Source organism: Etheostoma cragini, chromosome 5 (assembly GCF_013103735.1).
Source record: "Etheostoma cragini isolate CJK2018 chromosome 5, CSU_Ecrag_1.0, whole genome shotgun sequence".
NCBI lineage: Eukaryota > Metazoa > Chordata > Actinopteri > Perciformes > Percidae > Etheostoma > Etheostoma cragini.
Genome location: NC_048411.1, coordinates 27,965,422 through 27,991,014, shown reverse-complemented (window position 1 = coordinate 27,991,014; position 25,593 = coordinate 27,965,422). Strand labels below are relative to the sequence as shown.

General features: G+C 38.8%; 1 protein-coding gene and 1 long non-coding RNA gene across 6 annotated transcripts in view; one reads left to right on the top strand and one right to left on the bottom strand.

The window, feature by feature from the left end:
• Positions 1–299: 299 nt before the first annotated feature.
• The window catches only part of LOC117944433, a 26,446-nt gene continuing 1,152 nt past the window's right edge, over positions 300–25,593 (bottom strand). The window contains exons 2-4 of the long non-coding RNA XR_004656574.1: positions 17,403–17,407; positions 12,595–12,604; positions 300–480 (exon numbers count right to left, since the gene is read on the bottom strand). This is a non-coding gene — a long non-coding RNA (uncharacterized LOC117944433). The remainder of the gene's footprint in view (positions 481–12,594; positions 12,605–17,402; positions 17,408–25,593) is intronic.
• The window catches only part of ddr2l (discoidin domain receptor family, member 2, like), a 27,680-nt gene continuing 24,405 nt past the window's right edge, over positions 22,319–25,593 (top strand). For 2 of the 5 annotated variants that reach the window (XM_034871169.1, XM_034871168.1), the window contains exon 1: positions 24,076–24,419. The gene's annotated coding sequence lies outside the window, so the exon portion shown is untranslated. Of the gene's footprint in view, positions 22,346–24,075; positions 24,420–25,593 lie in introns of those variants that run through there. The other 3 variants (XM_034871170.1, XM_034871167.1, XM_034871171.1) reach the window with 3 other exon arrangements.

Sequence of the window (25,593 nt, the reverse complement as noted above, 5' to 3'; positions counted from 1 at the left end):
TTACAGTTGTAGCAAAACTAAAATGCCTGAATCAACCGTCGGCAAGGCAACACAGACGTGGAGGAAACCACCCCGGTCTCATAGTGAAAGCATGGTTACCTTAGTAAAAGTGTAAAACAGCAGCTACATTGTGTCGGATTGAATGCTTGTGTTAAATAATAAATTAGACATTCTCTTACTCAATTAATTATTTGGATGCTACTATTTGACTTCTATCTGAGTCATATTATTCTGAAGTAACAATACTTTTACTTAAGTAAAATCTTTGGCTTCTCTACCCTCCTCTGAATGAAGCCCAAAATATGTCGCAGAGTAGAAATCGTTAGAATCAGCCAGTAACATCACCGTTAGGTAGCCGCTAGCTGATGCTAGCTAGAAGGGTTTGTCGTGACTTCGCCTGGAACGCTACCAAGTCGTGAGTCGTGACTTGAAGTCGTAACTTGACGGCTATAAACTGTGTCTGGAACGCAGCATAAGCCTCTGTATATGGGCACGTGCGCTACTAGGTGAGCTATGGCACTGTTATTCTAATGATTAATACATAGTAACTGCATTAACAGACAGATATTATTCATCATCGCTCTGTGATGCGTTACCTCACAGAAAAAGATGCTGTGCCATGACGTTATGCTGCTGACTGAGGTCAACCGTCACCCGGGGGCTTCTGGGGCAGATCTGTTGATGTTGATTTTGAATGTTACCATGTAAGCATTATCAAGCATCGCACACGTACACTTGTACAGGCACTGTGATGACAGGTATGACGAGTGTGGGGTGGAGGACTCTGTGGGAAGCTAAACTGAAGTCCTGGGGATGTGAGAACTGGGAGCTTTTTTGCTGTTGATATACAGTACGTCATCAGAACGTCTATATTTAACGAGTGTTCATGTGTTCAATCTTACGCGGCCAGCATCAGTGTGGCCCCAATCTTTATCTGCAACTGTGCAGAACTGCCGGCTTCAAAAAGAATGAATAGACACGCAAAACAAGAAAAAGCTGCGCATTATTCCAATGTTAACTTAGAATTCAAAAGGCCACAATTTGAATGAAGCTTCGATGCTTTAAACTATAACATATGTATTGCAATATAAGAAAAGAAAAGTCACACAAGGAGAAAAAGGAAGTCTGAGACATAAAATTGTGCAGCAGTTTAAATATAGAGATAACATACAACATTTATCAAATGAAGCCTAAATAAATAAAATATGAATAATTAATAGATAGATTGACAGAGTTTATTAATGCCAAACTGGTAAATTATTCTGTTACAGCAGCAAGTTACGGGGACATACACACATATTTACTCATACGTATACAAAAAATTAAATCATGTTCTAAAAAATAATAAATAAGATTAAAAATAAGATTCAATAAAATAGGTGACCAAAGATCAAAACTGCCAGAACAACTACGGAAAAGAATGTACACGTATATACAAATGTAGAACAACTTTCAGACATAGGACATACAGTAGATAATAAAATATAATATATATAATATTATTTATGAAGGCAACAGTGTACAAGTAGCATAATAGTGCAGTATTCTAATGATGATTAATGTTGAACATAATGATATAGATGTATCCTTCAGTTAAATGTTAATGTGTTGATATTTGTCTGGTTTTATTCACTGTAACATTTAAGTTATTATTTTCTTTAATGACTTGCATGACCACGTGTTGTATGAAATTCTCTACAGTAGTTTGTGAATGATGTTTTAAAAGATGATCTACAGAAAAAAATGTCAATATTCTTGAATGAGGCAGAGAACAGGCATAAACCGGACATTTTCAAAACTTTTTCAGAGTTTGCCTTTTGTTTAAATAGTTGAAATTTTGGGGTCCTTAGTAGATTTATCCCACTGGATCTTATGTTTCAGTAGACACCATCAAGTTTAAATCACAACAACACATATCAAAATTCGAAAACACACTCTCAGCAAACGTTTTTCTTCAAATTCCTCCCAGAGATAAAAAAGTGCAGGTCAGTGGTTTGTGTATTATTAAAGAGAAAAAAGCAGTTCTGCATCAAGTGTCCTGTAACGTATAACATTATATATTTTAGACTTACAAAACGTTAATGTCTCCGTGAGGCAGTTTTTTGTACAGTACAGCCATATTGACACATAATCCACAACACAAACGTTGAACCAGACATCTTTAGCACCATTTATCTAACATAATAAAAAAAAGTATGTTGCACTTCCCTAAAAGGCCTGATGTCATAAAAAAAGAAACTACTGCACAGTACTTCACATATATTCCTCCTCCAGTCATACCACTCCATTTCATTGCACATTTTGGTATCAATCCAATACCAAGTACTGGGGCATCATCACCGACACAACACCAATACATTTTGAAGGTCCCATCGCATGGAATTGTCACTTTTTGAGTTTTTTTAACAGTAATATGCAATCCTCCAGCCTGCCTATGGTCCCCCAGTGGCTAGAACAAGAAAAGGTAGTGGCTAGAAAAAGAAAGATTAGACGGGCCTCTCAATTCCCAACTTTGAACATTAATCCTGGTCCTTTGTCTTAAGACCCCTTCTCACCTGGTTTAATTCAGATAAATCTGTTTGTTGGCGTACCTTAAAAAGTGCTATGACAGAGCCTTGGTCACTCCATGACACTTGTTTTTGCCAATGTTTCTAATAAGCAGCACCAGCTACTCTTTGGCCCCATTATCTCTCACCTTATTAAAACTTGGAGATTAGCTGAAACACATTACCATACATATACCATATATATGCTCAAGCCATAAGGTTTTCCCCATCTTATTCAGCAGTTATTTACTGTGCATCCTAAAAACTGTGGTATGGTGTACATGTATTATCAGTTCCTAGTGATGTCTGGCCGCTCCGCCCTTCCTACTGAGAGGATCTGGTCACGCGGTCGCCCAGGCCTGAGTGTTGACCTTAACTGGCATAATGCATGGTCTAATTTTCCAGAAGTATCTCGCAATCCAGACCATCAGCACATTCACTACAATTTCATTCATAGGACATAGCTATCCCCCATGAAAATGCTCCAAAGAAAATAAAGAATGGCCCATAATGAACTTTATGTCTAATGAAAGCACAAGGCACATATCTTCACATATTCTGGGAGTGCTCTCCTGTTGGACAGTTCTGGAACAATATTGCATCCAAAATTTCCGCCTTGTTTAATGTTACTGTATCTGTTACTGTCAATGTCTTGATTCTGAATGACCTGTCGGAGTAGAAAGGTGTCATAAAAAAAGACTAAAATAAAGCATATGTACCTCAAATAACTACTTTATTGCAGTACTACTAATACCACTACTACTACTAATAATAATGATAATGTGTCCTTTATTAGTCCCACAAGGGGAAATTACAATTTACACTCTGACGTTATTACACATATTACACACCGGCCTGAATTACACACACATGCTCAGTGCATGCATCAGTGCCTACACAGAGATTTCAGAGTGAGGGGGCTGCCCACGGAATGGCGCCACAAGCTTTTGAGGGTTCACTGCCTTGCTCAAGAGCACCTTGGCAGTGCCCAGGAGGTGAACTGGCACCTCTCCAGTTACCAGTCCACACTCCAGACTTTGGTCTGTCTGGGGACTTGAAGAAGCGACCCTCCGGTTCCCGACCCAACTCCTCACGGACTGAGTTACTGCCACCCCCAAATAAATGTGTGTATAAAGTAAATGTACTTAGCTACATTCCACCACTAAGTGTGCGGTTATTATTCTTTGAAGGCTACAGCTCTTTGTTCAGACGTTACATAATCAAAAGCTCAGATCAGTCTGAACCTGTTGAGCTGCATTGTGTCACCTGGTTTCAACCACAGCTGCAGTGGAAAAATACTTTAAATTCCTTCCTTCTCCTTCTTGTCTCTTTCAGTTTGTAGGCCTAGTAGTGGTGTGCTATACAAGCAAAACATTTTATAAATCTAATACCAAGTACTGGGGCATTAATGCTGATACAGATGCAATACCAATACTTTTTAAAGGTCCCATGGCATGACAATGTTACTTTGTGAGTTTTTTTAAAGATTCCACCAGCCTGCTGTTCTGCAGTCAGTGAAGATACATACATTGACTTTAATGGACATCATCTAACTCTGCTGCCATTCCGCAGTTGGTGGAGATCGGGAGTTACACAGACCCAGACAGCCAGGTTGCCTCTTTGATGACACCACAGCACTGCATACTGGAGAGAAACCCAAACTAAAGTGATCTCATTACAATTTTGTAATCATAAAATTAGCAAAATTTCAAAGTGGTTTGTTTGGTGCACACTTTTCCATGTAGCTCTCAGTCTCTGCCCCCCATCACTAGCAGATGGGTCTGACCCAACAAAAATGAGATAGTGATGGAACATAAAGAAGCTGACACAGGTTTCACGGAAAATACTGAGCATCCATGGGTGCCAGACTGCCAGTAGGCTACATTTATTTAAAATGAAACATTGCAGTTTGTGTGATGTGGAGCGTGTAAGCGCTGATCATCTCATCTCCAATACAGTGTATATTTGTGAGAAGTGGCACTGTTCTGAGTTGAAAGATGAGCCTACTTTACTGTGGAGTTAATAGGCGTGTGTGTGTTTTGTCGGCCGCTTGGACATTTCCTAAGGTTCTGAAATGCAAACATTTTATGACTAGCCTACTTTTTTTCGTGCGCCCGTGAGCATCCACGGAGGAAAACATGAATTTAGCAAACGAAAGCCTTTTCAAGACATTTTAGAAGAAAGGATTGACGCTTGTCTGCGAAATTGAAAAAATATGTACAATAACTGAGGAAGCCTGGTGACGATTCCTGGCAACCAGTTCAAATATGCAGTTACCCAGTGTGCTTTTTTGAATGCTCTCATTGTTGTATTGTTTTATTTTATGTGAATGCTATTTTACTAGACGAGTAACTTAGTATTTGAAGTAATGCAGTAATGCGGGAAGTGTGCATTTAGTTTCCTTGCTTATGTGTTTACACAAGAATGTTAGTGAGTAAATCTACTGAAATGGCCACCATAATGGTGGAGTGTGATGTGTAAGTTGAGAAAGCAGTGGTTAGTCATGTACTGTTTGTCATGGTTGTGAAAAAAGATGTAACTCTTTGCTAAACTGTGTTGCTGGTGAAGGCAGGGTTGACCCTGCCTTTCACTATTTTGGCTAAAGATCCCAAAACTCCTCAGGTAGCTCCTTGAATAAAAAACAGTCCCTTAGCAGAGTTGGCAGGAGACTGGCAAGGTGATCCTGATGAGGGACTCATAGATATGCCACCACCATCCAACGTCAAACACTTAAAGCTCAAATCATATTTGTAAAATAGTAAAATAGCATTTTGTAGACATTAAAAAAATTCTAAATATGTTCTTTTCTGTTCTCTCTGTCTTTTGCTTCATTTCTCCTACCTGTAAAGCATTAAGATGTTTCACCAAAACACTGAAATCCGTTTTCAGTCAGCTCTTAAGTTTAATGCTGTTGGTTTGTTTTGGACAACAGCCAAAGGATTGTGGGTAAATTCAGCCAAGGTCACACAAATAGAGTTTATTCACCAAACTATTACTCACAAAGTTCTTATCTACAGTAAACACCGAACCACACTGATAACACGCAGACTTTTTACACAGTCTAATATCAAGATCTGTTAGTCTCTGTTCATTAAAGCTTTAGACTACGTTTACACATGGACAAACGGACGTTTCAATCTCTCCGTTTTCAAAATTAACATCGTGCACAACTTTTAGTTTTTGGTTACACGTACCAGTGTACATATGCCGTCAATGGTGTCAAGAGCATAACAAACCTGTAGGTGGCAGTGTAACGAGAAGCTCAAACCCACGTTAGCCAATCAGAATCCCAAAAATACATACATACACACACATACAAACAATGAATCTTTTCTTCTCTCTTCTCTTCCTCACTTCCTTGGCTACCCAAACCCCAGTTTGTCTTAGTTTACATGCAAACGTCCAAACGAGTATTCCCAAGTTTTCCACTCTGGCTGGAGTTTTTTAGAAAGGTTCGTTTTAAAAGGCAAATTCTCCATTTTATATAACCACGTATGCGTAAACAGGGTCTTAGTCTCGCATTGCCAGTCCTTCCCCCATAGTGCTGTGGAGGAAGTTCTGGCTAGTCCACACAGCATTCACGGGATGGAAGAAAATCATGCTCTGGCTTATTGGCATTTTTTCTTACCAATTTCAATTGTCTTGGGTTGCGCTATGCGCACCACGGAGCAACAGAGCCTCTGGAAAATAGTCTCGGGAAGAAACTTATTTTGGTGGAACATGTAGGAAGTTGTGAAACATTGTTGTGGTCGTGCAACAGAAACTCAGATTGGACAGATACTCTAGCTCGCTGTCTGGCTTTACCCTCCAGAGATCTGAGGACCAGAGTCTTCATAAAGTGACAGACATTCTTGATCTAATTTGTGTCAGTTCAGGAGTCCTTAATGTGAAGTAGTTTGGGAACCTCTGAATTACACAACAGGTTTAATAAGACTGTTGGAATGAACAATTCCCAAGAGAAAAACTGATTTAAGTAATCCAGGATTTTTGCAAAATGATATGAATTATGAGCAATATGAAACAAATAGGTAAGAAGTTGGTTTAAACATTGCAACAACCAGCTGTGTGTTGTCTATTTGTGACCTGTTGTTATCGTGCTTCTCCGTGTTGTGTCATTGACATGTGGACTGTCTGACTAACTGGATGAGGTTTAACCCACAGTGTGATAAGACACTCCACTCCACAACATTTGTACCTCAAAACACACACACACTTACACACACACACACACATACACACACACACCAGCCTACATCATACGTGTTACAAATGACCATGTCATAAACATTAGGAACAGCTGCAGTGACGGTGACTTTAAATGTGTTTGTATTATAAGAACGCTTGTGTGTGAGTGCAACACCAATCCTTTGAAATCGGAAGTTCTGGTCATCGTCCCCCACCTACACACACACACACACACACCGCTCAGCTCCCTGGTGGCGTGACGACTCTATACACAACAAACAGGTACTCCAAACACACACTTCATTCATATCATCTCACTTGTAAACACTTGCACGCACACACACTTTTTCCTTGCCCCCCCTTGCTCATGGGTAAATCAGGGGCGGAGCCTGATGTTGTAGAACATTCGGAGCCCCCCCTGTTTACAGCATTTTTAGCAAACTGATAATATGATGCTTAAAATACTGTACATCGTTTAGGAAAAACATGACAGGAAAGCATCATAGAAGTCATACAACCTGTTTTATATCCAATGGTTCTTTAACTGTCTTTGTCATATTCTGAAACCAAATCACAACAATTTTTAAGGAATTCCTCTCTTGACACCTAATGTGGCATAAAAAGAACTAGTAATCTTGAAACCTATTTTTTTTTTTTTTTTACATTATGCTGGAGGAGAATTTACAGAATGAATGTTTGGCTGATCCATGTGCTACCTTTGAATCCATCCAATGTCTAGGCTGCTCTAATTGAAAATCCACAGGATTCCCAAAAATGCCATATCAATTTGGTCTTTATATTTAAATACTCTGATTTGAATATTACCATAGTAGTAGCAAGAGGGTAAGCCAGTCTCCACCAAGCGTACCATCATTTTGAAGTCACTTTGACAGCGCATAACTTTACATCTGAAGCGTTTAAAGACTATGTTTGTCATTGTTTATTTCTAAAGAAACATGAAAATGTATAAAAGGCTCCATTACCTTGTATCTAATGTTATGTCTCTGTAGCAGACGTTTTTGAAAAAAATGGCTAGCGATTGTGTCACAACCAGTAGAGGAAATATCAAACAGTACAGGAGACGCTTGCAGGCACTTTTGACTTACATTAGCTGTTTAGGTTTAAGTGCTAATGTAACTAGCATTTCAGGTAGCAATAAGTAGCCTGTTTCTATCTTATCTCCTAACACATTCCTCCGCTCTTCCGATTTCTTTTGGCACAGCTACCAAAAGACTTACAACTTTCAGACAGGTTGATCACGTCACATCAACGTCTTCAAGCTCAATTGGAGACTGCGCAATAAGCTATCCCCAGAAAAGTGCTTCTAATAGCCTTCATTGGTCTCTGTTGAAAACAAAAGCGTCACATTGTCCATTTCTTATGCTGTCTATTTGTAGTATCATAGAACAGTTTGAAAAAAGATTCTGGACTTTTGAGAAATAATTTCGAGAACAAATATTAACCGGTCTTTACACGGACAACAATAGGCAGAAGGAACCTTTTAGTTCCATGAAAAGTAATTCTTGGGACTCAAAGGGGAAGCCGAGTCACACCTCTGGACCAAAGTAACCTCCTTCATTAGAGCTGTAATTGAGCCACACAAGACAAAACACATCTCACATTTTCCTATAAATTAAACATAGTTTGAGAGCGTGCTATTGTTTGAAAACCTATTTGTTGTCGCAGCAACCCTTTTTTTCTTCACTTGATCACAGCAGTTTCACTTTGCTGTCCATAATCCACGTGAACATGGCTGGAGTCCTGTATTGTCTATTTGTTCCAGGCAAAATAAAGTTACATGTTCAAAAAGTGATTATGTCAGAGTGAAGAAGGGGGAGAAGGATAGAATCGAGAGGAGAAATAATCAGGGGCAAAGAGAACAACAAGGAGGCTGTCCCCGCCACACCTCCTCCTTTTCTTTCCCTACATACCAACACAGTGACTCATCTCTGGCAGGATGCATCTAGTTCAAACCACAGAGGAGAGGAGAGGAAAGGAGTGGAAGGGAGGGACGTTGGAAGAGACAAAAGGAGCAGGAGCAGGGGAGGAACAAAGCCAAAGAAACAGAGGAAGAAAGGAAGAAAGAAAGAAAGTGAATCTAATGGGAGATTCCCGGTTGCATCAGATAGGAAGCAGATAGAAACCATGTCAGGATTACACAAGACACGTCAACCTGGTTTGAACCTGAAAAATATCTTCACTAGATCATAAAATGCATCATCAATACAGCTTTAATGCCTCATTTTGAAAACATGACAGTCCTTTAGAAAGTTCTTAGTCCTACTTGATGTTGTAAACGTTGTTTTTAAAAGTTTCAAGTTCTTGGAAAGTTCTGGAGGTCAAAAAAGAGTCAGAAATATGACAAAAAGCTTCAGTAAAAACCTCAATAAGAGCAAAAGATAACAAAAATTACATGTAGAACTTCACAGAGCTTAATTCATCAGCAAGAGTGTGAACAAGAGGAGTTTAATGACGTATAGAATGAAGGCTAAATAAGGCAGGTAAGTGTAAAATATAAGTTGTTCGCACCTCTCATTGTAAAAGATGTGAAGAAAAATTTAAAGTAAGCAAATGAAAACACAATGGATCCATCAATTATTTTGGAAGCATTGGCAAATAATCTCAAAAGTGAATAATTTTTTTGTCTCTGTTAAAAAATGTGAATTCAAACAAAGCTTTACATATTTTACTGTGACCCTTAGTAGCAAAGTGCTGCTCAGAAAGTTTGGGTGGGTGGATTACTGTGGGGTTAGTCAGCTGTGGACCTGTCCAAATCATAACGTAGTGTTTGTGCTTAAACCTTGACAAATCTTACCAAATCAGGTAACAATCATATGAATCATTTTTGTAATGGTCATATGTAAGATGGGGGCATCACACCATATGTAAGATGGGGGCATCACACCAGTAAACAATCTGTGTCATTTCAAAGGAAAACAACCTATTTCATTCAAAATATGACTTGCCCTTTTGGTGTTCCTCAGGGCAGCTTTCTCGGTCATCTTATTTTCTTCAGTGTTTACGTTATCTTTGGGTAATACCATCAGGAAAGTTTCTCATGTTACAGAATCACTATCAGGCTGTTGTACTGTATGCAGACACGGAAATCATACCTGATAAACCACAATGTGGAGGCTGACATGCTATTTAAAGCTCAGGGTTTTAAATAGCAGTTACTGTCTGGCTTGAGGCCAAATTGCAACTTCCGATACAAGTAACAACCTTTTCAAAAATTACAATTATTTTTTGTGTTACTGTTGCTTTTTTTGGAGCAGAGTTACTGTTTAGTAGTAAACTAAAAGGAAAAACAAAAATAAGCTGTGAAAAATATTTAAAGTAAACTAAACTAAAGTAGTATAAAAGTATATTAAACTAAAACATTCAGGGAAAACTAAAACTAAAATAAAAGGGTACTGCTCAGTTTAAAAACAAATAACATTAAAATAAAAATGAACATAAATCATTTCAGCTTTAGTTTCTTAGTTATAATATATTACTACCAAAAAAGGAGACAGCATGAATTTCCGTCACCTCTTGTGACATAAACCACAGGAACTGAATTGTGATTGCACTGTGTTGTACATTTCTCACATCGGACACTAAAGTAGCTCAAAGATTAACCATTAATCATCATGGCCATTCCTATACAGTTCCCCAACCAAGGCTTTTGTTTTGCTTGTAGCATACATACAAAAAAACTAAACTAAAACCAGCAACCACACTCAAATTAACTTAAATAAAAAAACTAATTGAAAATTAAGAACTAAATAAACCTTGATTTGGAGTGTGAAATAAAGAGTTTTGAGTTTGTAGTTGCGTCTTACTTTCCCCATTATATCTGTGACCAACTATTGTTGAATCTGTGAAAAATTGCCTTGTGATGCCCAAGCATCTCCCTATCTTTCCTTTGTTTAACTATTTTTAATAAATGTGTGGGCGTTGTTGTTTGACAATAACTCTAATAGACATTTTGGGATGTAGTCACATGTACCTGTATGAAGCAATGTACAGTAAAAATGACACTGTGCGGTTTTGTATAATGCATACATAAATTAAGCCATGAGAGCCTGTTCACACTGATGCTGATATTTATGATTCTTCTTTTACGCAATTCTGTGTGATGAGTACTATGAACATCTTGCCACATTTTGCCTCAGAGCTACAGAAATCAAGGATTAGAAAAGTATTTGAAATATTTGACGATCCAAAGACCCAACCGGGTGGAGCGGCATTCAGGTGCAGAGTCATACATCCGACACCACTAAAGACTTCTTAATGCTACTAATTTGAGCTCCTTCCCACGCCTCCCACTCACCTAACAAAACCATCAGCAAGTATATGATCTCTATGCCTCCTTTACACAAAAAACGCTTCCATTTTTTATCTGACATGACTATTAATCATGCACATACCGGACGAGAAACAGAAGCTTAAACACTGTGCGACCATGAGAGTGGCATTATTGAAATAACAAATTAAGGTGCGGCATGATGGCTCTGCGACACACCTGAACACATCACCTGCAGATTTTCTAGAATTACAGCAGCTTCTTCTCACCACAACTGAAACCCAGGTGTGGGTTTTTTGATGCTGCAGTCACACGTGGCTATCAAATATCACACATGGTTATACAATTTCCAAAATTGAAAGTGTTAACATGTTCCATGCTTGAAACCAGAAAAAAGGAACAGGGGTTAACTGATCTAACACATCTTTTTTCTACCATCTTCCTTGGAACAAACTCAACAACAAGTTCAAATCATATACACGTAATGGCCAGTTTGAGAGCCAATTCGGAGCGGGTGCTTAATCGCCGTTTTTTGCATTTTGGGAGCAAAAGAAATGGTACTCCGGAAGACAGGAACGTGAGTTAAGTGTTCACAACGTCAGAACTTGTTTGGCCAATGTGTTCCCTTATTCCGTTTGGAGTTTCATCTCTTTTTCCACAAAGGCAAAACCCACAACAGACAAGCATATACACCTATTTAGGAATTTTTATCACATTTTGCTGTTTCCATCCAGCTTTTTACATGCAATACTTTGCATATTAAAATAGGTAAATAGAAACATGTCTACAGTGTTGACAGCTGTCTCCCCACAACTTCTGAACAGAAGCAGAATGTTACACATCTAACAGAAGATACCGTTTTATCTAAAAAAGAAAGGAATAATCCAGTGAGACATACAGATAGACTTCCTTAGCAGTTACAAAGGGTTAAACAGTGGCACTCTTACTCGTATCTCTTCATACCGACACGCCCTGGAGACACTCCTCACTGTGGAGGAAATCAGTTGAATCTCCTGTAATGAAAGGGATCTTCCTTCTGTCATGAACCACAGTTTGGAAACAAAGATGAGCGTAAAAAATAGCCTCCAAAAATAGTCTACTCATGTGAAAGTACTTTGATGAACTTTGACTTAAGTAGGCTACACAAGTATAATTACAGATATCAAAATCTACTCAGTAAAAGTAAAAAGTAATACTTTTTATATTTATACCTAATATCTTTTACACTTATTTAATTAAATTACAGTCTTTTGGGATTTTTAAAGAGCATAAAGCCCAAAAATTCAAAATTGCAACAAAATTGAAAAGAAATATACATATAAAAGTCATTAATTTGCATTACTAGAATAAGTTAAAGATGCATTGTGGGATTTCGATTGTTAAGTGGTAACTTAGCCTGGATGTATCGTGAGTTTAACCGGGCATCACTATCACTGTGTCATGAGACAAAGCATTAACTGTCCTGTTGCCTTCAGGTCATATTTGACCCATTTTGAAAAGATTTCTATATTATAAATTTTGGGTTTCATTCCAACAATTTGTCAAGTTCCCTGCAACGCTCTGTACAAATAAAACGATCAGTTCCCTACTTTATATGAATTTAAGGTGTTTTGTTCAATAGCATTTTAACTTTAAAAAAAAAATCTAATTATAAAAAGACGTTAAATAGCTTAAAAACAAGGGGAAAAACGCATAGAGTAACACATGTGACATGGAAAAAAGTTGCACAGTCAACGGGAAGACAAGACGAGGGTTAAGAGATTGTTGTGGCAAACAACACAGTGATAATTCATTTAGCACATTTCATGAAACCCATGAACGCTTTACTCAAGTACACAGGGACAAGGGGTGAGAAAATAAGCCAACACAAAGACGGTGTAAAAGGAAAACGTCTGAGCTAAATGGGAGGGGTGTGTAACTTAATCTAGGCTACTGACATACAACCACATCGCCTAGTCTAAACTTATTTAATGAATAGAATAGACATATTACATACCCAAGGGCCAATTCAATGACGTTTTTGAATCATCCACAATCCCGTAATTGTCTCTATCTGTTGAAGCCCGACCGAGATTGACTTGAGTTTTACCCGTCCTCTTTCCCTTTCCGTTTTAGCTTTTCATTTTTGTTATTTAGTCATCTAATTTCCTTCTTTCCTGACGGTCCTGCCCCAGTATTAGCCATAACTATAGCAGACAACTTCTAAAATAAAATAAAAATACAATAAGGCCTATATAGAGACATCTCTGGCTACCTTTTACCGGCACTAACACAGGCTTTTTTTGGTTTTCAGCTAAAATCTGTGATCTATCAGAATGTTGCCGTAGCGCCGTCTACCTGCCGTAAACCATTTTGGGACTTTGCTGGAAAAATCAGACCCGGGCAGAGGTTCTTTTCACTGTTAGTCTTGTTTGCTGTCATCAGTGTGTAATGATCATTACACAGATTTAGAAATGTGTAAAAATGACATGTAGTCACTTTAAGTATAAGTAAAATTACAGATTTTAAAAACCACTTTAAAATGTGAAAGTACACAACAAAAATACTCAATTACTTTAACGTAAGTATATGTATGTATGTACGTTCCATTTCTGCCCAGAATCATGATTATGATTTAAAAAGAAAAGAAAATATCTTGTCAGTTTACTTCTCTTTTTTTATTGGCGCTATGACAAAGGTGAGCCATGTATATTTAAAAACACTTCCTTCAATGTTTATATTATTTCAATTTTTTCGCCATTGTGTTCTCCTTAAATGTCAGCTGTAATCTGTAGTAAAATATGTTGCTTTACTTTCTATAAACAGAATGAAGGTTTACACTTCTTGGCAAGCTTCCTTCGCTTTAAAAGACTTCTTCCTCTTCGCGCTTCGTTGGAACAGCAGGAATGTTTGCTGAGAGTCGGAAAGATGTTGAGACACGCAGAACAAAGTGAACGCTCCCCTTCAGCGAGGGAGCTTTGGAACGCATTAAAACATGAAGCTGGAGGGGATTTCACTCATCAGCTTTGAGGCAAGAGAGAGTGGAACGGGTGGAAAACTACAGAAGATGGTCAAAAGTTTAAAATCTGAACATTTACTTATCACGGTTAATTCATTTAGTTCAAGTAAGTTCTAGTAACTTACTACATTTACTCTAGTATTGAACTTAAGTACAAATGTTTAGATACTTGTGCTTTACTTGAGTCCTTTCTTTCAAGACACTTTCTACTTTATTTCAGAGCTACATATTGTACTATTTACTCCACTTTATTAAATCTGATCGCTTTAGTTAGATTAGTTACTTTGGAAATTAAGATTACGCACACAGAACACATGTGCTTTATACAATAAGGTGGTTTATTACAAATCAAATTACCCAACAATATAAAAGCCTTCAAGTCCATCTGAATTGATTAGACTAGACCAGTTTCTAAATTTATTATTTTTAATACTTTAATTACATTTTTCTGATGAAGATTGAAAAAGTTTCAAAAACGTGGGAAAAAGAAGAACACAAACCCCACAACAACAAAAAAATCACAGAAAAAAGTGTCAAAGATTAAAAAAAAGTGACAAAAATTTGAAAGAAAAAAATGACACGAATGTCACGAAAAAAATATGGATTTTTTTTATAAAAAATTACAATTTTGACCCAAAAACAAAAAGTTGCATAGTGGAAAGGATGACAACACAAGGGTTGAATCAGAATACAACTGTAGAAGGTTATGAAAGGATTTTTGGATGTTGGCATGCGGCATATTGCAACAATTTAACGTCAGTCAAGTGGTGAAATATGAAACCAGAAGAGGAACAAACAAAGGATGTGACACACCTGACGCCCAGCTCATTCCTCCGGTTATTTTTAGAGATTCTTAGAAGTAAAAGTGGGTGAAGTTTCATCAACAGGTGTCACACTCTTTTCCTCATTTGTCTTGTCACACCTGTCAGCAGGGGTGACTGTGGGGGAAAGGGGACTGAGTACTCATGTGAGGAGGGCCCAAAAAGATGGTAGAAGGAATAGTTGTGGATGCGAGGAAGGGCACAGAAAATGCCTTTCTACAGGACCCAGAATTGGGTGCCACACCCCTGCCTGTCAGAATAATATTGGGGGCTCAATCCCCCATAAATTTCATCTCAAGCTTCTTCTTTTTTTAAATCAATTTGGGTATTCCAATAGAGAGTTTCAAACTTGTCTGTTAGTGACATAGGACAAACAGTTACAGGTTCAAAGGGCTTGAAACTGGTTTAACATCCTGTTAAGTAACCAATAGCAGCAGCATTTTCCCTGTGTACAGCAGTAGTAACCCCGTCAAGGAAAGGGTAAACAGAAACGTAGTGTTGGCCAATCGGAGGTGGCTATGCCAGACTCCCGCCTTTGGCTGAGTCTCTGTCTGATCCGTCAGAGCGAGAGCAGGAGTGTGGTTGTGAAGTTTTAACGGTGGTAGTCCCCAGAGAAGAGGCTAAGAAGAAGTTGGGGGGTGGAAGTACCAGAACCGTAAATGCGCTGGTTCAAGGCACTGCAAAGCAGTCACCGAAACCCCAAATTGCTTGGGGCGCCTTTCCATGGGCAGCCCCCCCCCCCCCCCCCCCCCCCCCCTCACTCTGACAGCTCTCCATTTGGTGCATGTATAGGAACTGAGCATGTGTGTGTAATTCAGGTCTGTGTGTAATAACAACAGAGTTTAAACTGTAATTTTCCCTATGTGGGATTAATAAAGTATACATAATTATTATTAATTTCATGGCACAGATTGGAACCCAAATTGAAACGTAAGTAACTAAAATGGCTGAATGTAAGAACATTGGGTCCAATTGGTCATTGTTACTATGACTTGTACAGTGTCAGGTTTAGTTCACTCGTAGTGGAGGGGAGGCGGGGGGGGTTAACACTTTTGCAAGGCAGTGTATCCGGTTCACATTATCAATAGTCAAGGTTTGATCCTAGAATCGCTTCAATATTATACTTTAATATACTAACAGGAATTTGGTGTAGTGTGCACATTACAAAACATCAGAGAGCATTCATAGCAGGACATTCAATGCCCGTTAAAAATACAAAAAGACAAATATAGACATTGTCTAGATTTACACAAGATAGGCAAATTGTTTGTTTTCATGAACGGCCGAGTCCTCCAGCACTGCTCACTTCATAAAGGAAACAAAACTTCCTGTATGTACTGGGCGCCTCCCTAGGGAGGTGTTCCAGGCACGTCCAGCTGGGAGGAGGCCTCGGGGAAGACCCAGGACTAGGTGGAGAGGTTATATCTCCAACCTGGCCTGGGAACGCCTCGGGATCCCCCAGTCGGAGCTGGTTGATGTGGCTCGGGAAAGGGAAGTTTGGGGTCCCCTACTGGAGCTGCTGCCCCCGCGACCCGATACTGGATAAGCGGATGAAGATGGATGGATGGATGGATGGAACTTCCTGTATAGCTCTGTACCTTGGAACTGGAAGTAAATCAAGACTGTGATGTAATTCCTCCAGTGGTGGAAGACGTATTCAGATACTTTACTCAAGTAAAAGTACTGATACAACACTGTAAATATACGCTGTTACATTTAAGAGTCCTTTAAAAGTATGTAAATATTGTCGGGACATGTTCTGTCAATCAATCAGTGATCAATCTAATCATTTCAGTTGGACTTCATACTGGCCGTTATATTGTTGGGTAGTTTTATTCATAAGAATCATATTATTTTATAAACTACATGTGTTTTGTGTGCAAAAATCCTAATTTGTTGAGTAACTAGTAACCAAAGATGTCAGATTAATGTAGAAAAAAGTACAATATGTACTGTATCTCTTTGAAATGTATGTACAGTACTCGAGTAAATCTAATTGGTTTACACCACCACTGAAAAAGTGAAACCAGTTTTGAATGTAAACTTGTGTATTGAACTATTAAAATTAAAAAGACTCAATTCAATCCTCACACAGATTGGAACCAAATGTAAAATGTCAAGCCAGAAGGAATACTTGGAATTGATGATGATTGGTGATCCCCATGTTTTTCTTATCAAGATGTTCAGAACTAACTCAGCTTTCTGTACAGTGATGCCCCAAATCTGTCCCAGAGCAATGTGTGAAGGTCATTTAGCCCTAAAGCTGAAACGTGGAAGTTCACTTTTGAAATTCCTCAAATCCCTTTTGAAAACAAACCTTAACCTATACTCTGTTGGACCAATTGTTTCGGTGCTTGAAATTACTTTACCAAAGTCTTAATATTCAGATAATATATGATTAAAATAGCATCTAAATGTCTAAAATTAAATGTTGTAATGTTGCTTTTTGAGTTTTGCCGGGGAGTCTTTTGTCCTCAGAGGGTTAACATGTCCAACTGTCACCGACACTGATACTGTCTGTGTGAAGATGGACCAGACTGGTTCAGCCTGACGTCCACAACAACTCCTCCTGCTCTTTTATTTTTATTTTTTTATGTTGCACATGTTTCTGTCATTGTGTTTGTCCAGCTGATTCAGTCAGACTGGATGAAAGGATGTTGTGCGACAGCAGCCAGCTAGAAAGTGTCCAGATAGTTGTCCCTCTGACCTCCAGTCCTCCTCTGCTCTGTTTCTGTTTCTCAGTCCGGATGAGTCACAGTGTTTGATGTTGATAACAGCGAGCGGCGGCGGTGTGGGGAAACACTGCGGCATCAACCGGTGACGACTACCGCTCAGAGTTTCTCAGTCCTGACAACCCAGATTAAACTTCTTCCCCTCTCCTCCTCCACGCTGAATAATGGCCGTTATCTGGAGACATGATGACTAAAGAGCTATTTTAAACACAGACGGAGAATATCATGTTTTTGGAGCAAAGTTTTTGATGTCATTTTAAGAAATTCTGGAAAGAATACTGCTGTTAGTTTTCATCACGGAAAACCATGAGGCCTCATTCCAAATGTCCCACTATCTTCCTGCCCTAGCTAACTAGGTTATCAGAGGTTTCTGTTGCACGACCAAAACAACTTTTGAACGTACACATGTTCCAATTTCCTTCCCCGGGCTGTTTGCAGCGGCACCCTTGCTCCGAGCTTAGCCCAACATGATTGTGATTGGTTTAAAGAAATGCCAAGAAACCAGAGCTGTTTATCTCCCATCCCACGTTGCTGTGTGGACTAGCCAGACCTTCCTCCTCAGCGCTGTGGGGGAAGGTCTTGCAATGCAAGACTATTCTAGAAACAATGTCCTGGTTACTCTGGGTTATTAATCCCAGACCTTACTTACTGTGGAAAGTTTCTATTGGAATTGTGATTCCTCTTCTCTGTGCAAATAAATCATTTCATTTTCAGGTGAGATGCACAAGAGTGTTGTGTTTTTGTTTTTGTTGTATGTGTATGAAGACTGTTTGTTCCAGCTGGACTGCGGGTTGCTTGTTCCAAACACAATATGACAGCATCAGATTTCAGCTTGACCAACTTGTCTTAACCAAAGCTTAAGTCTTACTATTTTGATTTTTTTTTCTTTTTTTAAAGATTATATTTTGGACTTTAGTAGGCCTTTACTTGACAGGTCAGCTGAAGACATGAAAAGGGAGAGAGCGGGGGAAGCAAATGGACACAGGTCGGAGTCGAACCCAGGCCTGCTGCGTTGAGGACTAAACCTCTATACATGGGCGCCTGCTCTGCCAATCTTTCATTTCATTCTGATTTATGGTTAAACACTGCTGATCTGCATGTATTGTGATATTCTGATCAACTGCCACTTGGTCAGTTTAAGATTTTAACATGCATAACTGCTGCTTATTGTTGTTTATGGTGTGTGTGATCTTACTGCATATGCCAGTGGCAAAGACACATTTCCATTTTATGCAAATCTATTGGACAAGAATAAAGTTATCTATGTCTCTATGGATCTTTAAATTGACCCTCTTGGACAAATAAAATTATTTGAATTGAATTTCAGCTTTTTATTTTCATAAAAGTTGAAATAGATTAAGTTTATCAATCGGTTATTCATTATTTCTGTCGGATGAAAACCCACACAGAGAGTCAGGTTTCATTGTGTAAACTTCATTCCTGTGCAGGATGAAGGTGAAGCGTTTTGTTTCCATCTCTGGTTCTTTGAGTTGATCACCAGTGAAGAGGGTCCAGTGGTGAAGCACTTACAATGCCTGAGGTACGTCACTCACGTGTGTGATGCATGTGTCTGGGGGATTTGTCACACAGCGTTGGGTTCGCGTTGCGTCAAATTCAACAAATTTCTGAATTTTGAGTAACCAGGAGAGACTTGCCTCATAAACAAAATGGACGCCAGTGCCCTCTTTATTTTATTTCTTTGCCTCTCAAAGTCCACCACTGACAGTAATAACTCCCTTCACTGTTTTTTTATCTGTATAATTTTTACTGAAGGAACGGGTTTTTAGAGCTTTGCAATGAAAAAAGCTGATTTTTTTTCAGCATGTGTTATCTGGAGAGGATCTGAGTGAAGGATGTGAGTAGGAGGAGGAGGAGGAGGAGGAGGAGGAAACTGTTGCTGAAACGAACCAATGATGGTGAGGATGTTTACAGTCTGTGGGAGACGGAGGTGCTCTCACTGCCACATTTGGGCAAGTTAACATGGATGTTTGGACGATGAGATGATGCTGATATTTGAGACAGGGGGTGCAAAAAAAAAAAAAAAACTCATTGTAGCAGCTGAGACCTGTCCTACCACTTGGGGAACACAGCCCGATTACATATGGACAAAACAGACGTGCTAAATAAACATGGATGGTGATTTTTAAAGCAGATTTTAAATGACATTGTAACAATTTATGTAACAATTTGCCCCTATGAAATCCAATGGCTGAATTCCCCGACACTTAAATTCATTTGAAATGTAGGCTAACAGTGAATAATCAGTGTTCCACCTACAGTCTGTAGAGCTGTCTCTTCAAATGCAGAAACAAAGCACATTGCCTCTGTATTTTGTCGTATTCCAACGACACAATAAAAGTAATCACAGCGATCAGTAGATCCACATAAAGGGTCCCGGTGTATCTCCACGCCCGTCACATTCACCAGCCAGCTCCAAACAGGTGAACGAGGCCTCTCCACTTCGCCGCTTAAACACAGTGGAATAAAACGGATAGAAGTCCAAATCTACTCAAATCGCACAAACAGTAATCACAGCAATTGTCCATACATGGCATTTAGGCAACCTTTAGTGCAATGCTGGCACGGCAAGACTTCAGACTATAACAGTAACTCTGGCGTCCTGCGTATGCATACACAATGGTCTCAGGTGAGAGCTACTTGTTACTTGTCAAATGACCGAGAGTTAATTTTTTACTAAAGCAGTTTATGAAATTAAATGTATCACCTAACAGCATTTTGGTGTTTTCTGTTATTTAAAATATAAATAAACCAGCTGTTCGCGCCAGATGTAATTATTAACATTGTGGAAATGAACCTTAAGGTCAAGCAAATAGAAGATAGGATAACAACAAAACAGTCATGATGGGATGATTCATGGAAAACCCTTAATCTGTTTGTTTTCTTTGGAGGATTACCTTGCTTGTTCTTTGCAAACATGTTTTGCATTTTGAATCTAATCCAGGTAAAAAATAACCCGTGTAGTTTGTCTTTCAAGTGCAGCAATGTGTTTGTCTTTGCCGTCTTTAAAAGGTGCTCTGAGCGATGTCACATTTGTTGTCCCATATGGAAACATCTCATTACATTCGCTGCCTGTCCCCAGAACACAGAGCTAGCCTCAGATTTGTTTGCTAATACTTTGAATGTAACCAAACATCTCTTAGAGCACCTTTAAAAACTGGAAAACTGAAGTTGAGATTTCAGAGTAACTGGAAGCAGAGAGAATGAAATGTGACATGGGGAAATAAACCAGCGTGCGACAGTTTTTTTGTGGTCAATTTTTTTTTTTACATTCAAAAAAAAATAATGTAAACATAACATTCACAAACAGTTACAAACACCACACTGGGACATAGGAACGCTTCAACCAGCGCGCAACAGTTAAAGGTGCTCTAAGCGATGTTGGGTGATGTTACTTCTTGTTAACGTTTTAAGTATTTTCAAACAAAATGAGACTAGTTTGGCCCTCCCCCTCCCTTTTGTCCTCCGCACACAAACCCCTCCACCTCCATCCCCAAATCCTTCATGTCGGTTTTTGGCTGGAACGCTAGAACACTGTTTGTGTATGCTTCGTTGTGCAGGTTGGCACAGTTTGGTTTTGTTACCGTTTGTAGACCCTGGAGAGAGAGAGAGAGAGAGAGAGAGAGAGAGAGAGAGAGAGAGAGAGATGTTTTACAGTGTGTTCTGGGGACAGCTAGCTCATTGTTCAGTTATTTTAGCAACTTTACTCTATGGTGTGGGGATGACGCCGCTGGGTGTGTGTGTGTGTGTGTGTGTGTGTGTGTGTGTGTGTGGCTTCTCTAATTGTCTTGTGTCGGTGCAGTTTGCCCTTGCGTCACAAGGGGGGGACCCGATGGATAAGGAAGTGATGTCACGTGTGGGATGATGAAACTGTGGTCTGAAGACGGAACCAGAGGAACTCTCTCTGATCTGCTGATGGAATCATTTATCATCATGTGTGCAACAGGAAAGGGAGGAGGGACAGAAGAGACGTTTGGAAAAGAGGACTGAACCATGAAAGGAAAAAGGAAGAAAGAAATCTGCAGGATGGGATGCAACACCTCTCCTCAGAGGAGAAGGTATCAAATCAAAAGCATGACATGAAAAGGAAAGGTCTTGACCGCCTTCACTTCACTTGTCTCTCCGTTGACAGAAGAATGTTATGAAAAACTAGAGAGTCATTTTGCCCCCCCCCCCCCCACCGGGAACACTGGACTACCATAAACCAAGCTTTATATGGTGTCTGCAGCTTTGGAAACTTTCTGTTTTACTTAAAAACTCTGCTGCCACCTGCTGTCTCTCTCTCTCTCTTACACACACACACACACACACATACAGATCAGTACTGTAACATTACATTACAATTTTTTCTATAAAATACACCTTGCATATATATTTATATATAAATACTGTATATTTAAGATGTATCTGTACACATATTGGTAAATACCTTTTTTTTTTTTTACAAATATTACATTTATGTAAACTTTTCTGTGATCCTTTAGACTACCGTAGACAATTTAGTCTGTATCTCTTCATGTCTCACTGACTCTCTGATCATTATTTTTCATGTCTTCTCTAATGTTATGATCCCCGACACCAGATTAAACTGAATCTCTTGTCTTTTTCTCTAAAACTACCACTATTTTACACACAGACACATTTAAGGTATCTGAATGGGATTTCAATTATAACAGAACATAATAAATTAAGGAATAGGCAATTTAATAGGGGGGAGCTCGCTACTGCTGCTGGATCCGGAGGGAAACCGCGGACAGGTAATCATCTGACAGCGTATGTGTCATGGTTGTATAACATGACAGGTGTCCCTTTTTTTCTTCCTTAAAATGAAATTCAAAGATAGCTTTGTAGATCTTGGCTACATGGTGCAGTGGACATGGCACATGCCTTTGGTATGGGAGATCTGGGTTCAATTCCCACTGCAAATACCAACCAATGTGTCCCTAAGCGAGACACTTAAAGAGGCAGTAGATCAGACTTACAAAACTAACTTTCTGTCATACTTGCTGAAACTGACCCTATGTTCAAGTAGTACTACGTGAAACATGTAATAAAAAAAAGTCTGGCTTCTCTGGCACCACCTACAGCCTGTAGTGTGATAGTCTAACTGCATGTCACTCACTGCTCAGGTACACACATTCACTCTCCCTCGTGGGGGGGAGGGGCTTAGGAGACCGTTTGGGCTTTAGCAGACGGGGGGCGATTGAGAAGTTGTCGATGTTCAAATTCTTTGTCTAAATCCTGGATCTTCACAATCCTACCTACAGCACCTTTAACCACTAGTTGCCCCACAGTTGTGCAACCTGTGACTTACAAGTCACTGTGGATAGTATATGATATAGTATTAGTATGGATAGTAATGAAAGCGTCAGCTAAATGACATGTACTATATATATAAAGGATGTATACTCAAGGTTTTTCAATAGAAACATTAAGGTCTTTGAAGTTACAAATTAAGAGTTTCTGTCATGTTGTTGCTCAAACAGTGAATTAAAAAGTCATTAATGCATGCATGGTAAAAAAAACATTATAAAAACCTTAATGTATAACATTTAACTTAGCTTTTAACTGCCCCACATTTGGGATTGACCCATTAAAAATGTAAATGCAAACCCCTTTCAACATCATCAATTCCCATCAGAAATGACTAGAATCTCGACCTAATCCTAATACATCCTAAAATAGTTAATCAATGAATTAGCCCAAAAATTTAAATGAATTTGTAAATAAAGTCACAAGTCATGAACCCTTTGTAATTGTACTCATTTTACCTTTCATATTTATTCAGAGGATTTGATAGTGGCTGTCATTTTCTTTTGGCCCTTTTTTATTCTCTTTCTATTCTTCTGTTTTTTGTTATCAGTATTTTAGTTTCTTTCTATTTTAATTGGAGCACGCATCGGAGAGGGCCCAGGTTGAGCCCTTCATTAGAAATATCTAACACACAGACACTTAGTGAGTTTGAAACTGGACAATATTATCTGTTTTTTGCATTAACACTGTCTTGAAATGTGTGCAATACTTTGATGCTACTACTATTGTTATTATTATCATTATTATCATTATTGTTATTATTGTTACTGTTCACCTTTACAACTCCTTCATTATGTAAATACCATACATATTCACACTTCCTATCTTGCTTTATTTATATTTCTACTTGATATTTATACAATTTGTGCAACCGCAACCCAGAATTTCTCTTAGGGGATCAATAAAGAATGTCTTATTCTGATTCTGATCAAAGATATAGAAGATGGGAGTAAACTCAGGGCTCCGGAGTCGTGAGGCCTCCGACATATATAGCAATTGTGAGTCTCAGCTAAATAACATGTAATGTACTGTAATGTAAACTGGTTAAAAGCGAGAATAGGTGGAAAGTTCGGACGTAAGGTCCCGTGTAGACTATGCCCTCCGTAGTTCCCTTCGTAGGGCCCTACTGGGGATTTCCTCTAAGTTCTCAGATGTCAGACACTCGGGGGGCTCATGTTGCCTTCCTCCTCCCCCTCCTCCTCGGAAACGGGATGTGATGTAAATACACAGCAACTCTTTTTTTTGTTCCATTTTCTTTGGAGTGTGCAGCTCTTTTTTTTCTCCTTCCAACAAGAAAAACAAGAAGAAGAAGAGATACAAGAGAGAGGGAAAAGTCGGACAGTGACCCGTCAGAGAGATTCCGAGTCGCGGTTAGTTTCCTCCGCCATGATCCTGTGAGCTCCTCCGTGTGTCCGCGATAACTGAAGCCACCGAGCCGCCGGACTGGACCCGAGAAAAACGGATCAAACCGGAGAGCAGCTCGCTGCTGTTGTGGATCCGGAGGGAAACCGCGGACAGGTAATACCCTGCTGACAGCTTACATGTCTGATTTGTACCCGACTGAAAACAGGAAAGTAAAGAGAGTTCAAGCTGCTGGAAACTTTGACTGCATGACAACAGAGCTGAGATCAGTTCTGCTGCTGCTGAGGCCTAAATGTGACATCTGAGATCTTTGAAGAAATTATGCAACATTAGTACACAGGCTACAGACTACACTGCCAACTCTAACAGCTAGTTTAAAACCATAAAGGTAAAAAGTAGAAAAACTCAAAGAGCAACCTCAGATTTTGAGAAATATCATAGGAGATACATTGTAAACCACTCAAAGCTGCAACGATTAGTCGACTAAGCCGATAGTAAACTAATCGGAAACTAGTTTGAGAATCAATTAACTTTTCAAAGTAGGTTTTCCATAAATAAATTGCAGAAAATGCTATTTTCAGCTTCCTTAAATATGTTTTTTTCCTGCTTTAATGTTTAATATAATTTTAAATTGAATATCCTCAAGTTTTGGAGTGATAAAACAAGACTTGGATTTTGAGAAACTAGGATGGACACTTCACTAGGATTAATCGATTAATCAATAAAGTAATGGTAAGTTGCAGCCCTAAAACCATTGTAAGAATATTTTGTATAACAGGACAATGACAGCGTTCATGTGGAAAGTTTAGGAGATTAAAAAAAATTGTAGAAAAATTATAGAGATAACACAGGGGATATTTTAGGATAAACTCAATATAGGACACTTTAAAAAGACAGATTATAAAATGTATTGTCACGAGAATGCCATAACACACAATTAGTCTGTCTTAAACTTTCTATAGAGATCCACAGATGCACTGTCAGTTACTTATTTAAGTATTATTATAAGAGTATTATGGGGAAATCACTGTAGGATGATTATAGGCTTACTGGAAGAGATGTAACAGAATCACTGTCAACTCTGAAAGTGCCACAGAAAGATTAAATTAATGAAAATGAATGATGATAATATGCACTACTTATAGAGCTGATAATGAGAACAAAATGTTGCAGATTAGCTGCTTTAAAGTCACTGAATTCCCAATAAGAATACTGTTTACTGAAGGGCTGCAACTACCGAATATTGTTCTGATTAATCGATAAGTTGTTTGGTCTAAAAAATGTCAGTAAATGGTGTAAATGTGGATCAGTAGTGAAGAAACTAGAAAAA